This window comes from Branchiostoma floridae, chromosome 11, assembly GCF_000003815.2.
Source record: "Branchiostoma floridae strain S238N-H82 chromosome 11, Bfl_VNyyK, whole genome shotgun sequence".
Classification (NCBI taxonomy): Eukaryota; Metazoa; Chordata; class Leptocardii; order Amphioxiformes; family Branchiostomatidae; genus Branchiostoma; species Branchiostoma floridae.
This window is the reverse complement of record NC_049989.1, coordinates 5,929,495-5,944,834: the sequence shown is the minus strand read 5'-3', so window position 1 is coordinate 5,944,834 and position 15,340 is coordinate 5,929,495. Positions and strand designations below refer to the sequence as shown.

The following is a 15,340-nucleotide window of genomic DNA, read 5'->3' as shown; positions in this document are numbered from 1 at the left end:
TACATCCGAAATGTACTTCCCGTTGAAAATTAAAAGTGCTTGCAGGTAGCTTCTCATAGATTTGCGCTGTCTTCTAGAATGTATTTTGTCTGGCTAACGCTATAGACGTTTGGTGCCTCCGAGACGGGAACCTTCACGCAGAGTATTCGGGAGCTGTCCATTGTAACGCAAGCCGTCAGCTTTAAGCCCCGGTCACAAAGCGCGTACGATTCCTTGCGATTCCTTCCGATGCGCAGGATAAGCGCAGTGCGTCGTAAGTCGGGGGAGAATCGGAAGCAATGGTTTAAGTATATAAAGCCGTGGTCACAAAGCGCGTAGTGCATCGTACGATGAGGTCATAAGAGCGTGCCTGCGTCAATCGCAGTGAATCATAGTAAATCGGGGAGCGTCGTATGGCGAAAAATAGAGCTGAAATGGATTTTGAACATGTTCAAAATTTCGCCATCGTCGTAAGATTTTATTTGCCCCCATAGCAGAGTTCATTACGGCAATTTTTGTCTACTGATGAGGTTATAGATTTATGATTTTTTAGCATGTTGTGATGGTTTCAGTTTTCCCTGATATTGTCGATATTGACGAAAAGGGGAAATATATCAGTCGCAACTGCCACAGTCGCAACCAGAGAACAGCGTGTCCCGCACAGGTGATGCAGACAATTGTTTGATCGCTTCATGCACGTGAGTTTATAATTAGATCAAATCTCAGCTCTCGTCGGTCTTGGGTCAGTTTACCATAATCGTAATAACCATGGGGACAACTCAAACATAAAGGCAGGCTATATGAGTCGGAAATACATATGATATAATGCTTATCATATGATTTTTGTATGATGGTATCTTTTTGTTGATAGCATATCATGATACGATCTTCGAAAGAGCCTGACACGTAGAGCCGGCAAGCAGGCCGAGATAACCATACCAGTACTCACACTTGATTTGAACTTTTGCTTGCAATACTCTTGTTGTCATGGTCTTTTTTAATTTATTTTTACAGTTAAAGATATTATAGGAAGGTATTTAACAGCTATGTCCACATTTTGTTGGTTAAAGAAGCACAAAAGCGGTCAGACGGCTATACAGAAGAGACACAAGTGAAAAATCGTGCGACGCTGAAAAAATTTTGAACACCATCCGATGCGTTGCGATGGCTTGCGATGCTTACGATTTTCTTGCGATGTACTGTGCTCATCGTACGATATGCGGAATAGTCCATCGTAAGGAATCGTACGCGCTTTGTGACCGGGGCTTAAGTTGGAACATGAAACGCAAACAAGATGAAACCTGTGAAGCGTTGATAAAATGCAATTTGTGTTAGTTTCAAAACAGACTTTCCCTTGACATCTCCATCTACGGCTGGGAAAATAGATGCGGTTTTTGATTGATGGTGAAGTTTGGGGAGTCTGCCATGCACTGATGCAAACTTTACGGCGCCAGGATTGCAGACCAATAAATATAATACGCTTCCAAATGTCATTGTAGACATATCACCATGTTATATAATGAAACTGTACGTCTGACTAAGTATGGCGCCGTCGACCTTGCAATATATGTTGAATAAACTAACTCTAACAAGGCAACCAAAAATGACAGCCTTCACCCATTCAATGGATTCACGATGCTGCTATCTTTGTCCGCACTAGCTAGTACTGCCATGAAAGAAAACGTAATTGCCACAAGGCTAGTGCATAAATGCAACATGTGAAACACGAACTCAGACATAGCCCGAACCTGTGCTTTGATGGAACTCCTATATTGGAAACAGAGGAAGATGAAGTGCTCTACAGTACTGTTCTTTTATTTTCAGAGGAGGATAGCTTTCTCTTAGTACTTGGGGGATCAGAGGAAGTTTCGTGACATTTCCTGAAAATTCCGCCAAGGACGTTATTCCCCTTTTTCATCCTGCTTCGGCATATTTTGAATAGTGCCGTTATACAAACATCATCTAAAATCCGATTGAAAGCTCATCTGTGTTGGTAGAATCCATAGTTGAAAAAGTTTAAGCTTTGTTTCAACACAACAGAAGAAAGACTCACCATGAATTTCCGCGGTCGAATACTCCGACCTTCTTCAGACAGACGATAGTTCATACATACTATCAACGACCTGTGCCTAGCCCGCCGAGGCATGAATGTACAATAAAGCTCTTTATTCATCCATCATCTTAAGAATGTATTTTGGCGACTTGTCGCCGGTACCAACTCCGCTATTCCAGCTATATAATAGCTTCTTCTGTACATTTTATGCAAATTAAGCCCCACAGTGGTTTATGATCCAAAGAGGACATACATGCACAGCTGGAATATTTGAAAAATATGATAGATGTGAAGACAGGAAGGTAAGGCGGTTACAGATCGCCTGTAATCTGATAAACGGTCCATACGGCCCAGCCTGGGTGTGGGTAATGTGGCTACACGGCTTACTACGGGCACAGAAGCGGAACCCCCGAGGCAGTGGTCCGTGAGAGCCAGAATGCTAAGCAGTGCGCACGCCGCCTCGTGGAGAAAAATCAATCATGGAAAACGGAAATTACGTCCCTGTTCCGAACGCTGTACGTACAAGCTGTCGTCAGGTGTCAATATTTGACGTTAAAGTAGCGCTGTTAAAGATTGACACAGTAAATTGAATTGATACGTCGATGAAGATTAGATATCTAGGTAATAAGATACCGAAGATAGCAGTTACTCAAGAAACTGGACTGGTTTTAGAAGCGGTCAGACGTTTTAGGTAGCATCCACTGCATTTCTCCAGTAACGCTGTTGTGCCACGGTGTTTGCTCAGCGGTTATGGATGCTACTTGAAACGTTTGACCGTTTCCAAAATTTATCCAGCTACTCGGAGTAACTTTTACCTTGCGGAAAGTAGATTGTCTATTGCGGAATAATATCTGGAGAATAAAGAGGCCATTCCATTGCTATGTATGTTCGTGAAGAAAAGCGGAGATCCTTGTTCATTCCGACTAGCGTGAATCCATTCGTACCGCCAAAGATAATGACACATTGGTGCGGGTTGTTTCTGTGCTGTTTGTAACAAATGTAGACATTAGGGCTGGGTACAGCGTACCGGTACAAAACCGGTTTTTCTTATTGGACCGGTCCAGAAAAACCGGACCTAAAAAATTAGGTGGACCGGATGTTGGACCGATTAGAAAATTAACAGATTATTTCATCAGGCATCCACACGTTTTGGCACTTGTAGATGGAAGAAAATAACAAGAGTGAAGTAGAGTAGAGTTTATTGTAATTTCTACCAAGTTTTACAGCCAATCGTACAGGTGCAGTTAGCGCTGTAGGCTCGTTCTCATTTAAATGTCGAAAATGCTGTCGCCTCTCTTTAAGACTTGATATAGAGCAAATCGCAGGCAACATCACTGTTTTTTTTTTATTTTTCCACAAACCCCGTAATGTTTTACAAAAGATGCACCACATCATTCGTATTGGTTGATGTCTTGTAAGAAATTACAGCCACGAGTAGGATTCCAACCCCTCAAAAAACGGCTGTCGCCTGAGAAGACACAGAGAGTTCAAACAGTAGCCAAAAATGAAGTAATGCAGTTCCCAGACTGAATGTTTGACAGGTGAAGCCAGGTAGCCGGGCCCTCTGACTGATCACGTCAGGTCGCTCCCTTCACTGATTTTCGAGTCTATGTAACGTGATTTATACCTGTCGCCAAATTCTGCAACAAACGTTACCACCTCTAGTTAGACGGTTGCGGCATTTTTGTTAGCCACGTATAAAACAAGAATTGACCATTTTTGTGACGCTGTACAGTTTTTCTGGCTTTCTAAAGAAACATGAAAGGGTTGTTGACTGTCATTTGTATCCCACCTTGCTTAACAAAATGTTGTACAGAAATGACTGTAACAAACGTTACCATTGTTCGATGCTGTCTAACCTTTCTACTTGACCGGGTGTAAAAAAGCTGCCCACTTTTTGAATGTCCCTATTGACGTCCAGTTATAGCTAAATGATGTAGTCAATAAGGTAAGTCCTTTCGAAGAAAACAAGGTAAAGTCTACTGTTGTAACAAACGTTACCGGTAACGTTTGTTACCTGCCCTGTAATGCATTACCAATGGGACCGAAAATAATAAGTTGCCATTTTTTGGCTATGGTAAAAAGAGGAATTTCCCTAAACAACCAGGTAGTTTTCACCGAAAATAAAGCCGATTTATTTTTCGACCAAAAAAAGACCATTTTCGACATTTCAATGAGAACGAGTGTGTAGGGTTTTAAAACGCCAGTATGAGTCTAATACTCCACCAAACAAATTTCTTTTTAGTGAAATGGACCATTGATATGAGTCATACTGAATCAGGTCCAGGTTCAGGTCCGGACCTGGACCTGATCCTCTGGACCTGAACCGGACCTGGACCTGAATTTTCTGTACCGGTACCCAGCCCTAGTAGACATGCAAAAAGCAAAACTATTGAAAAGGGAAACTATATGAAGATTTTTAGTATTTTCGTGCGAAATATTGGGTACCTTTAAGCTATACACTGGTCCGACCTGTAGTTAGAATAGCTTTTGACTTCAGCAAGAGCATCCCATCCTTTTTGTACCCACTCACTTGTGAACACAAAGATAAGGAAAGAGACGGGGAGCAAAAATCCCCGGAGCGAGCAATCTCCTATGAGACATGTGTCTCCAGCCTGCGTTATTGCTGTGTATGCCTTCGAAGTGGAGCGCGCGCTTGTCACCAGTTCGGGGATAGCGCACACATATCCGCTTTGAAAACAGAGGAGCTGCCACGGTCTTGTTGGTTGGGATATCTACGAGCAACAGGCAAGGACTGGCATGTTATTTATGGGCACAGAATGCGTGGGTCGGTAGAGGAGTACGCATGGCCACCGTCGTGTGCCTTACTCCCTGTCCACGCCGGCATAGGGTTTCGAAAACCGAGTCTGATGACACTTTTCGCTTTTAACTACACAAGAATACCACTCCCTCGCTTTTTCTTGAAATCAGAAAAGCCAATTATTGAGTGCTCAGTCGGTTCATGACTGCCAGGTGAAGACTGTCCGGTCTTAGTTTTTTTTTACATATCGTTGGACTTTCTAAGGTGTGTTTTATGCAAGATATGAGTAGATATATCTGTCCGCCGCATCTACAGCGGTAACGATTGCGACACCATCAGAAGTGTATGTCCATGTATCTATGATTTACTTTTTAACACTAGAAACGTAATCAACCCACACAAACATGCATCGTACATCCATGCAGGACACGAAACACTAGCGAACATGAGACGCCATAAGGTGAGGACAGCAGAACGCAGCAAAATACCTGACGAGCGTCCGTAGCGCTGCCCTGCGGTGTCGCCGCACCTACCGCGTCTGCTGAAGAGGTCGCTCTGATATCAGCTGCCAGATCGCGTGTAGTCCTATTTAATGAATTTGGCGGGTCACCTGTTTCGTAAGAACTCGCGTTGGCGGCTGTATTCTTCACTGTCCCCGTAGTGCCTGTTAAGTGCGGACAGGAGGGCTATCTTACGACCACAGGCAATTAATTTTTAAGGCCACCGGCGAAGTCTGTCTTAACAGCGTGCGTCTTGGAAATGTTTGATATGAAGAGAAAGATGCTAGGCGTCTGTGCCACACGGCAAAACATGGAGTCAAAATCATACGGACAGACGCTGTTTGTTATACAATAGAGAAGATGCTAACTCCGAGAGAAACAGGTGCCTGTGGAGATAAAGGAAAGAACACCCTGAGCGTGTGTGTGTTTGCGGTCCCGTAAACTTTGGTCATCATAATTAAATAACCTCTGGATGGACTTTATCATATTTGGTTTGTAGGTAGGTGTTTGAAAGTAAAAAGGTCGAAGTAGACTTTTACCTTAGCAATACAGTTAACAGTTTTTGTTTGCTTTGTCCTGGACACGCTATGGTGGTAAGTAAAAGATGACGGGCATTTTATACTAGTACTTATGTCAGTTAGTGTAAGGTTTACATAGTCATGCACAGGTTATGCAAATGTTTGAGCCATTTGCATCGTCGAATCACCTCATTAAGGTATGAGGTGTCTGAACTCCTTTTAGTTGTTGATGGAAAATCTTGGCCGTTATTTTCAACTATTTGATACTGGATTAGAGCAAAGCTAATGTAAGTAGATTGTAACCCTCTATAACCAGCTCTACATGACTCGCTTGTTTGAGACCTGGAGTCTAACAGTAGCCAGGCAAATCATTCACCTGTGTGTGCGATATCTTCAGACGACTCTGGTAGACAATGTGACGACTTCTTACTAATAGATGTATAGAGTTCACTGCACTACACTCTGTAACAGACGTCAGCTCGCCCTAGGTAACGCCAAACCCGACTGATTGCCACCTAGACCTTGAAGAGCATCACCCTATGGTGCATTTAATTCCATCTATATCATACATCTTCCATGTTTCCGCCTACGAAGGCCATGCACACAGGGGGTAACATGTTTTGACAAAAAGGCGTACATGCCGGGGTCACTGCCCGCTGTTACAAAGCACAACAACTTCTAACCTCCAGGTGAATAGCTCTTGCTGTGCTGTTCATGTACGTACGTGTTGTACCACCTAATGAACCCTGCACGACTCATTCTCGGCCGAGGCAACAACAAACAGGTTCAAATGCAGTCAGACAGTGCATCATGAAACTAACATATCAGTAGTGAGAGATTTTCAGAAAGATGACGTGTATGTAAATGTCATAAACAAGAAGTAACTTCTGCAAATGCGACATAATGTCACAATAGAGGAAGGCATACCGATCATGAAACTAGCATGTCAGTAATGAAAGTTTTCCAGAGGAATAACGCGTGTAAATGGTCATAAATAGCAAGTAACTTCTGCAAATGCGACATAATGTCACAACAAGCGGAGGTATGCCGCCTATAGGGCCATACATTTTGTCGTCATTTGACAGACTTAAGCCATGAAGATTGCCTATTTTGCCCGCCATTACATAGATTGGCTTGATGTGTCATTAACAGGTGCCATAAGCCCCTATCAAACATTCGGGACCTTTCCATGACTTTGCATCCCACTTTATCCCAACCAAAGTCAGGAACTGAGCAAAAGTACGTGGCCTGGATTCTATCCTCCTCTTCTCTAGCCATTTCTCGCTCCTCTGGTCTAAGGAGAGTACGAGTTTGATTTTTACCTTTGCCAGAATGGCTAAGGTTATGTTTTGGGCTTGTGAGTCTGTGTGTGTGTCTGTGTGTCTGTGTGTGTGTTAACAGCATAACTCAAAAAGTCTTGGATGAATCCCGATAATATTTGGTAGGTGGGTAGGGGTCGGGAAAACAAAGGTCAAGTTCGATAATGGGCCCCCTAGCGGCTTGCTAAGGTACTGCAGCAGAACCTCAATTTTTGATATCTCCTGTTCTGGACATGCTGTGATCATGATTTTTGAGTGGTAGATAGCCCTCAAGGCAGAGAGTAAGTGCTGTGAGTTTGGGCCCCCTAGCGGCTTTTTTGGAACTGCAGGCGCCGGTTTCCTTTCAAACTTTGGACGAGAATAACTCTACAACGTGTTGACGGATCGTCATGATTTTTTGGTATGTAGATAGAATGAGTGATGACTTACATAATGGTATACTAATTATGCAAATCAACAGCTAATTTGCATAATTAATGAGGAAAATTATAAATCCACTGCATTCCATGATAGGACTTTCAAACTTGTCACATATGTAGCTGGGAAGGAGAGAAATGTCGATAGACATCAATTATGCAAATGTAGCCTCATTTGCATAATTAATGAGAAAATATGAAGATGTTGACGGATCATCATGTTTTTGGTATGTAGGTAGCGTAAGTGAAGACAAACATAATGAGATACCAATTATGCAAATCAACAGCTAATTTGCATAATTAATGAGGATATTTTATAAATTCACTACGTTCAATGATAGGACTTTAAAACTTGTCACATATGTAGCTGAGAAAGAGAGAAATGTCAATACATATTTATCATGCAAATGATGATCTCATTTGCATAATTAATGAGAAAATGTGAACGTGTTGACGGATCGTCATGATGTTTGGTATGTACGTAGCCTAAGTGAAGACTTATATAATGTGATACTTATTATGCAAATTAACAGCTAATTTGCATAATTGATGAGGAAAAGTTTATAAATCCACTGCATTCCATTATAGTACTTTCATCAAAGTTGTCACATATGTAACTGAGAAAGAGGGAAGAGAGTAAGAGGTGTATTTAAAGACTTTGAAAGAGAATAAGTCAAGAATGGATCAAAGGATCATCATGATTTTTGGTATGCTGATAGCTTAAGTTATGCTTGATACAATTTGATATCAATTAATTGTAACTTAGGATCTAATTTGCATAATCAATGCCGAAATTTTATAAACCAACTCCAAGCATATAATTATGAAGAAAATGAAATGAGTAACGCATTTGTCTACAGACATCATTCTACATAACAAACCTGGTTTATTTGGCAAAGGTATGTGTTCGTGGAACTCTAGTTCAAAATGTATCGAGTCGAGTGCGAAGGTGCGAGTTAATGAATTTTGTAAGGCACCTCGCCAACCAATTTTCTACCACATTTGACCTTGTCGGCTACATTTGCTGCCACTAGGAGCACACATAAACACGATGATGAAGAGCACACACACACACGCACACGCACACGCACACACACACACACACATTGCGTGGCATGTTCAACCTGAAGGGTGGCAGAAGCCTCATCGTTGTTAGTTCACTTGCCGTGATGACATCCCAGAATCTCATCAGAACCGTGCTAACGGTTTAAAGTATCTCCCAACACGTTTGACAGAAATTGACTTCCTATGAGCTCAGAGGGCCGATCCCAACATCCCGTCATTCGGCACGTACTGTATGCTCAGCTTGTCAGCCTTAGTTAGCGGGAACTCCCAGAGGGCCTGTTATGCTCTCTTTTGAAAATTCCCCCGATGCCATAATCAGCCTGCTTGACTTCCGTACTTTCCTGTGCCGAAAGACACCGTAGTCTTCGCACGACTGATCATTTCAGCCCGTGTGTCGAAAACTCATGCCAGGTGGATAATATTTTCTAGGGCATTTGAGCAAATTGCTTACATTGTAATAAACTCAGCCCTTGCCTGTCAGGAAATGAGCCTTAACAAATTTTGGAATTAGCCTACATAACGTTTGTTAAGGGCTCAGGTGTCAAACTGAATGATTATGTTGACAAACGTTTTCCAGGAGGAAATGAGCTTGCGTGGACAAAGGTTAGGGTGCAAGTAATCTCCAAGCAGATTGCTCCGTGGCATAAGACAGTAACATGAGCAGGGGAAGGAGTTTAGCCGGCAGAGGAGTAAACACCTTCCCCAGCTTATGTTACTGTCTTATGCCATGGAGGAATCTGCTTGGAAATTAGGGTGCAAGTTAGGACAAGGAATATGGCTAGGGCTAGAACCAATGGTAGGAGTTATATAAGGGTCAATGTAAAGTAGGTTTAGGTTTAGGTTTAGGTTTAGATTTAGGTTTGGGTTTGGGTTTGGGTTTGGGTTTAGGTTTAGGTTTAAGTTTAAGTTTAAGTTTAGGTTTAGGTTTAGGTTTAGGTTTAGGTTTAGGTTTAGGTTCAGGTTTAGGTTTAGGTTTAGGTTTAGGTTTAGGTTTAGGTTTAGGCTTATTTATGGTTATAAGGTTAGAGTCTTGTTGTAGGTCTTGGTGTAGACAAAGGGCTAGGGCTAAGCTTAAGGTTCAGGCTCGGACTCGGGCTCGGGCTAGGGCCAGGGCCAGAGCTAGGGCCAGGGCCAGGGCTAGGCTAGGGTCTGGATTGCCGTTGGGTTAGTATGTGCGCTAGTCTTTACTGCGTGGCCGCTCCTTTTAAAAAAATCCGTTCAGACTCATCACAGCTAGCTCACACGTCTCTCCTGTCAGGTCCTGAAGCCCACAGGCAGGATTATTCTTTGGCAGGAAGCAATCATTTGACGTGACACCCGGCAGTAGCGGCTTTACGAGACCATATGTAATCCTGGTTCGTTTTAGTTCCACTCTTATAGTCTCTACTTGTAAAAAGTAAAAAGCTAATTAACCAGGTAGGGCCAGGCTACGAGAAGAGACCATCGTAACTGCAAGCGCGGTGACAAAGGAAGCACAGGATTTACCACGCCTTGGAGTTGAGAGAATGTCCACAGAACTGTCTGTTGAATGCCCGTTCGCCGCAAAGAAACTATACAATCCGTCTCATTGTAAGATCATGATACCCACATGTAGAATGTGCCATTCCTGGTTCAGCTGTGCTGTCTAGGTGGTGATTGGTCGGGTGCTTCTTTGATGGGATTTGATTTGACGGTAGAACCTTTGATATAGCTGAAGATGAAGATGTTGGAGAAACTATCAAAAGAAACTGCTGTTCGCCAAGAGTAAGAAACATGTGCGTGGGCGTCAGTGTGATTTGGTATCCAAGACACAAACACGTGAAGCACTGATCATAAACACCTGACATTTTCACAACTTTATAGGATCGTCAGCTGATAGCATGTCTCATCCACGATACCTCTGGTGGTGTAACACACATCAAAGTAGTCTGATCTTCAAAGAACGGAGGGTGGAGAGATCACATGTACAAACCGAAAGCGCAGGCTTGCAACTCACTTGTGATCGTGATTTCAAAAACAGATGTATCACGTTTTCTTGGTTTTTACCCCTTTGCATGTTCTGGCGAGAACCTTTGGTAATGTTTTTTTTTTTTTTGGTATCGCGCGTGTGTCGTCATGTCTTCCAGAGCCGAGCAGCAGATACGCGCCTGCAAGATAAGCCTGGTCTTCATACATGTACATTGTCATACACTACTACATCAGCACAGACATACACTACATACAGGACTGGGTATTTATCCCATGTTTTTAGCCCTGAAAAATATTTTAGCAAATATCAGGCTCATGAGTGACCAATGGTGCTGTTTGCTACATAATAAACACCCGGCGTTCGACGGAACAATCAGGGAGGTTTTAGCGAAAATTTAGCGGTTCCCTCGTGACAATTTCCCAGGGATAAGATGTGTGGCGAAGAGACGCTAATTACAACCGAAGGCTAATATACTAGGTGGACAGTTAAACACACCGTTGTTTAAACCCCATATATGTTTAATCATCGATTTTTTTTAGAAAGCTGTTGGCGTAGGTCCAAGGTTTGACTAAGTACCACGTAAGGCTTAAATGCAGGGTAATGTGTGTTAAAAGCATTAAGTCTGTGGCTATACGGTCGGGCAGGCGGCGAGTAAGGATACCTGAAGTGCACTTACTGAAGAACATGCGCACAGTGATATCCGGTACATTTCGCATACCCTACAGATATACCTGCTGTAGTGTGTTTGATAATATGATGTATCCGCATTTTTCATTGCTAAGGGAGTAAAGCCACAGATTTTGAGGCACCAAATGATGTTATTTTGTACAGATTATGGCATCAGCAACAAAATCGTACAAAGCGTCTCCGGGCATCTAAGCTCGTTGCCACTGAAAGCTGCAAACCGCTGTCGCTTGTCTTTCAACGTGACGACTTGACGTTTACGACAAATTACTACCACGGCTATCTTCAAACATGCACCTCAACATCAGGATTTTTCGCTTGGAAAAAAATATAGCCAAGGGTGAGATCCCTCCCGTTGATGTTAAAATACATGAAAAGGGCGGCTGTTACCATGAGAAGACATGAAAAATTAAAAAAAGCAGCCTGAACTACAATTTCAGTTCAAAGAATGGCTGGTTGGCTCTGTAGCCAGCTCACCAGACCCTCTGGCAGATCAAGTTAGCCTTCGTCACTGTTCTTGCACGCTGTGTAAGGTGGTTAGTGCCTGTCGCCAAATTCAGAAACACCAGTCCCCATTTTAGATAAGACTGTCGCGACATTTAGGTAACGTTACCATATCTCTAGCCTTATGAAGGAACAAGAGAGGACTGTATGCTGTCATTTGCAATCCACCCTGCTGAAAAATACAGTCAAGATTGTAACGTCCGTTACAGTTGTTCAATGAGTTCTACGTTATTCGCTTGGCCTGGTATAAGAGAGCTGTCCAGTTTCTAAATGTGCGTACATACATGTCACATATCCTCTTATACCTACAATGTGTAGCCAAAAGCCACGAATCCTTTAGCTTGCCGAGTCCATTATTTACTAATAAGTGAAATTACGCATGTCACCAAAAGGACCTACCTGGTAAGAAGGCGTCGAACTTCCTACGATATTCCTAAAAATACGGGTTGGCAGGTGTTCCCAATAATGAGCTTAATCTATTTTTTGAATCACAAAATCGTTACTTTGCAGGCAGTTGAGAACGAGCAACACATGTCCTGTCTGCTCAATAAACATTTAGAACAATAATCGATCAATCGATTTACCTCTTCTTGATTTGAAGGGTGTTAAGTTGAAAGGATCTCTCTCTCTCCCTCTCTTTCTCTCGTAAGGTGTGTACAGAAATCTCAAGGCGCTCATTCGTCTGTAAAGAGAAAAGAGTTGACTGGTATAAACCATCGTTGTTTGCATTTCTTAGCATAGATAAGAAATGACGAAAAAGAGACGACAGAAATACTTAAGGTATTAGACAAAACGCCCTCAATGTACGCATTGACTTAAACGTACCTTCCGAATGAAGAGAAAATGGAGTTTCAGTCTAAGACACCTCCCTCACGCTGTGATTTCTGAGAAAGTGGGGAGAGAGCGTCTTGATATCTTCCTCACGGGCAGCAGAAAAGCGCAGCCGCCCAGCAAGTCGGTTGGCGATGTCTCCAGCCGGCAGGGGTGTGCGCATGTGAGCCAACCTGTCGCACAACAATTAAGGTTTGCCCACATCAATCGGGCGAGTCCAAAATCTGTCGGAGGGAGGGGAGGGACATCAACGGCGAAACCGACGGTAAAGTTTTGGTGACATTTTATAGCGGTGCGGATGATTTAGTAAATGACTATTAAGTTGTTAAACCTTTTGGTGATTATCCATTTCATACTTTTACTTCAAGTAACATTGCAGTTAACTGTAGGATCAAGTTGTGGGGATGCTAGTATGGGCAAAGTCTCCGAGCAAGTGGAATAGTCTGGGTTGTGTCAGCTTCACATTTTCACCACTAGCCTATATATCATGTACTCTTACTGAGTCCTATGTACAGCACGGGAAAATGTGTTTGTTCAGAACCATAAAATGACGGACTAATACCATTTTCCCGCTCGCCTCATTGACGCAGAGTGCAATAAGTTAAACGCTATTTTCATTTTTCACAAACTACTACTAGTACTAGTATGCAATATCAATATTAAATGAAAGTGCATTGAATATTCAGCGAATAAAAACAGCTGTTATAGATATAGAAATATTTTCTCTCTGGACAGGAGCCTGCTGACAAAAATAATATTAACAGTCAGAAAGGGCAGCTGGTGCAGCCCATAACGCACTTTGCATTTTTCCAGGCGTTGCTGGGGAATTTTTCCCTCTATGTGGAATGTAATATAATGACCGGAGACTGTACCTTGAAATGATATTAGGAACGGAGACCTATTTCCTCCGCTCATTAAGATTACGTGATTAATGAAAATAAGCCACTCTTTATTACCCTCTGCGTCCTTGTCATTAGAGTCGCCGAAATCCGATGATCGACATACAGTCACAATAAGCCATTTCACAGAGATCAGAGCGCATGTGCAGCGATAGGAATTCTAGTTAGTGCGTCAAAGGTAAAAGCCCACAAATAGTAAACAAAACCTGTTTGGACGTTGTAATGCAAATTTCGAAACAATGGTCAAGATAAGGACGGTTCCCTTTACCTTTGACATCTCACCTAGAATTCCTGTCGCCACACATGCGTTCTGATTTCTGTTAAAGGGCTTATACTGAGTAGGCATGTGCAGCGACAGGATTTATGGGTAACATGACGGATTTTGGCAATGTGCCATACATCTACAGGGCAAGCAAAATACATGTATAACCAATTTTTCCAAGCTGCTTTTGTCAAAGTTGATCTTACTGTGGCTAACGCCTTGTAAGCGATTTGATAGCTTTGCCTCAAAAGATGAGAAAGAGCATCGAAGCTTCAGAAGTACACAAGATTGTTAGATGTTCAATTCAGAGTTCGATGAATGAATGAATAAAAAAAAATCTCATTGCTCGACAGATGTACGCGGCACAGCGTCTGGAAACAAGAACCAAACGATCTATGCAGTAATGACAAGAAGTTGGATTTTTTTTTAAATCAGTGAGGACGGAAGCTGTGAAGTCCGGGCGGAAGCCGTGAAGTCCAGGCGGAAGCTCTGAAATCCAGGCGGAAGATCTGAAGTTGCATTTGTAAGTGCCATTTATTCTCAAGGTTGTCAGATATCTTCGGCTATTTTTACATAGTAACTGTCCCCGCTGGCACGCAACGACATTCGATGGTTCCCCGATTTGCACTTTGAATAACATGAGCAAGTTTCAGCGGCGGGCGATTCTCAATACCAAAGTCGTGATCAGAATACAGTAGGAGGCACCAAATGATGATTTCTACTCTCTGTGAGTTTGGACAGCAACTTTGGCATGAAATACAAAGACTTACATCAGTGTGCTCATGGAGATTTTAATCGCCTTAGATTTAGTGTATATTTCACGGCGAGGTATGAAGGTGCGTAAACACTTGCTTGGATTCTACGGGCAACACTTGCCTATCTTTATTAGCTTCGCCAAGAAGATAATGATTTTGCCGACTTGGGTCTGTATGTAGGTCAACAGGATATAAGTCGAGAAATTGTGGACGGAACTTTTTGATTTTTTGCAGGTGTGTAGCGGTTGTCGATAGGCATGCCTAGTTCGAAAATGGGTTACCTGGCGTTTTTCTACGGTACGGTAGCGAGCTTATTATTTTTTGGGTGTTTTTTCGGGAAGCATAAGTCAAAATGTAGCTGGGCGATTTTCATGATATTTGGCAGGTGTGTAGCAGTTGTAGAAAGGATTGTCATGTACGAGAATGGTTTAGCTACCTTTTACCTATGGTGCTGTAGCTGGCTTTGTATGTAAGTGCGTTTGTCTGTATGCAAGATAACTCAAGACGCTCTTGATGGATGCTAATGATATTTGGTTGATAGGTAGGGGACACAAAAAGAAAGGTCAAGTTCGATAATGGGCCTCCTGGCAACTTGTTTTGGTACTGCAAGTGAGCATCAAAGTTTGCGCCTAAATTTTCCAGAAGTGCCAGGTTCATGATTTTTTAATGGTGGATAGCTGTTGGGACTAGGAGTGAATGGTGTAATTTTGGGCCTCCTAGCAGCTTGTTTGGAACTGCAGTGGGTCTTATAGTTCGTAACTTTTTAGATGGATAACCCCTGAGGGGATTGATCGATATTCTTTATTTTTGGGTAGGTAGGTACTTTGGGTGATCATCAACATAATG

The 15,340-nt window shown here is 42.5% G+C and overlaps 1 protein-coding gene across 1 annotated transcript in view; it reads right to left on the bottom strand.

Annotated features, from left to right (window-relative positions):
- Positions 1-14,823, bottom strand: part of LOC118426705 (neuropeptide FF receptor 2-like) — a 33,124-nt gene extending 18,301 nt beyond the window's left edge. The window contains exons 1-2 of the mRNA XM_035836237.1: positions 12,573-14,823; positions 12,332-12,429 (exon numbers count right to left, since the gene is read on the bottom strand). The gene's annotated coding sequence lies outside the window, so the exon portion shown is untranslated. The remainder of the gene's footprint in view (positions 1-12,331; positions 12,430-12,572) is intronic.
- Positions 14,824-15,340: the final 517 nt, after the last annotated feature.